Genomic DNA, 2,850 nt, shown 5'->3' with positions numbered 1-2,850 from the left:
TTAACCAATAAAAAATATAATAGTGAATAATCACCATTAAAAAAGTAACTGCAGATATATAAACAAAATTAGAACAAAAACTCTAGTGATTAAGAACAAAGCGATAAAATATTGAAATAATAAGCTTGAGTTAAATTGTTATTGTTCAGAAAAGCTAAAAATTCAGAAAATTAAATTTTTTGAATTAATTTGATATTAAAAATTTTGGATAATAAGCTTATTTTTAATATTCAATTCCAAAAACATTTTTCAATTATTTTAACAAGAAATTTATTGACCAGCGTTTTTCTAATAAATACATCTATGCTTAATTGTATTAGAAGTTAGATATGATTAATTAGGAATAAAAAGAATGAGAAAATTAAAGGAAAAGAAGGGTGGGTGGAAGAGGGGCCGATGGATGGATGGGATGTAAAGTAACTATCAACATGTCAAAAGAAAGAATGGAGAGTCACACAACTAATGTTGATTGTATCTCTTCCATTATAAAATTTTCCAGGGGCCAACAAAAAAGTGCATGACCTTCTATCGTAATAGAGTTATGTCAAGATGTAAGACTATCCCGTTAAGAAGAGCAAAGATTTCCATACTATATAATAAAGCATATAATTTGAATATAATTACATGCTCGATAAATTCGAACTCTTAAGAGTCTCTTTGGCATTCCTCTACCTTCAGGCTTCAAGGGGTGTTCCTCAGATTAACTGTCATCAAATTGATGCACATGTATTTTAAATGTCGATGATATGACCATCGGACATCATAACAAAATTACTATTACAAAATGAGGAAGAAGACTAAAGGGAGGCATTGAAATCATAGTTGCAGAGGTAAAAGAATATAAAGCAGTTTGATAGCAGCTCTAGCTTCAAGAGTTTTAGTGCTTCTTTATTGCTAGTCTTTGTCAACTTAAAACATGAAATGAATGACCCAAACTCTTATGAAACGCATAAAGTGTTGTACATACCTATATATTTTTTTTCGTAAAGAGTGCTATACTGTTTTTATCAAATTGTTAGAATACGCTTTTTTTTCCTTAGCTTGATACTTGGATATCCTGGAAGAGTTACATATCTATGCTGTGACAACCCAAGCAAAGGAAGCATCAGTAAATTAAAAACACTAAACTGCAAGTTGAAAAAAATTTCTTCTGGTAACTTAAGGTTATTAAAGCGTCTGGCCAGCCCTAACTTCCTAGTAGCTATCCAGTCTTGCAAATGAGTCAAGCGCGTCTAGTATTGTACTTTCACCGATATACTATTATATTTTGCTAAATTTAATGAAATATGATCCCTTAATTATAGGTGCACAAAAAGAACTACGATAAATGGTACGTATATATACTCCATCATACTTTGGTTACACATATGCCCCCACCATTAATGAAATGGTATGTTTATGTCCCTCATACTAACGGTAGGAGCATATGTGTACCCCAAAGTATGACGGAAGTATATACATACCATTCATCATAATTCAGAGTTATATTTATTCCTTTTTTATTTTAATTTTTTTATTCCAAATAATTAACCCAAACTTACTACCCGACCCAATAAACTCATCGAGCCCGATTTCAAACCAACTCGACCGACCTCTATTTTTTGTTCAAAACCTGATACTCCCTCTATTTTATTCCTTTTTTATTTTAATTTTTTACTCCAAATAATTAACACAAACTTACTACCTGACCCAATAAACTCAAACTCGACTGACCTCTATTTTTTGTTCCGAACTTGATACTCTCTATATTTTTCTCTTAAACGTGAATCTCATCAAATTGCAATGATATCGCTGCTACTAGTTGGTGTTTACTGGTTGGAGAAAGTAGATATTAGACTGGAGGTGGCCGGAGCTAGGGGCGAGACAATGATCCGCCAGTGGGGTGCTTTCAATTCGACGGAAACGGTGACTATATGGTGTTGACCAATGATGGATAGTGTTGGCCCGATAAAATTTCAATGAAAATTGAAACGTAAGGAGTTCAATTTTTTTTGGGTGTTATGAGTAGTAGTACGTGTTAATGTATTGTGTGGGTATATCGTCAAAGGGCTGAGAAAAATGCATCTATTAGATAGGCGTATCTTGGACTTTAATTGGGATCGAATCAAGTAGTAGGTTTATTGCATGGGTAAAGGGTTAATAATTTGAGATAAAAAAATTAAAACAAAAAAAGAAACAAATATACCTCCAAGCTATGATAAAGGGTACATATATACCCAAGTATAACCCTCCGTCGTACTTGGGTCATATATATACCCCTTCCACTAGTGTGACAGATATATACGTACCATTTCATTAATGGTAGAAACATACGTGCACTCAAAGTATGATGGAGGATATATACATTTCATTTATCACCATTTATCATAGTTCAAGGATATATTTGTCTTTTTTCCTTATAGGTGATGGTATGCAGCTCGCACCCACGATCAGTTTTTTAACAGTTTACATCACAACTAAGGGAAAAGGCATCATTTCCACCCCATACTATATAAGAAAAGTCTAAGTCACACCTAAATTATATAAGTGATCTATTACACACCTTAACTATATAAAAATGATATTACCTCCCCACGACCCCCATTCTAAGGCGGATGCGTTACACTTATTTTAGGCGCATCCAGCCTATTAAATAACAAAAGTAAACGGCTAAAAACATTAAGGGAAAAGGCATCGTTTCCACCCCAAACTATAGTCGAAAAGTCGAATCCATACCTAAACTATATAAGTGACCTATTACACACCTTAACTATAAAAAAGTGATACTTTTTACTGACGTAGTGCTGACGTGGCAGCGCGTGTAAAACACTACACCACATGCAAGTGGTGGTAGCCTGACAGGGTGTAAAT

The sequence above is a fragment of the Capsicum annuum genome, unplaced genomic scaffold, assembly GCF_002878395.1.
Source record: "Capsicum annuum cultivar UCD-10X-F1 unplaced genomic scaffold, UCD10Xv1.1 ctg71719, whole genome shotgun sequence".
NCBI classification, from domain to species: Eukaryota; Viridiplantae; Streptophyta; class Magnoliopsida; order Solanales; family Solanaceae; genus Capsicum; species Capsicum annuum.
Note: the sequence above shows the minus strand (reverse complement) of the source record.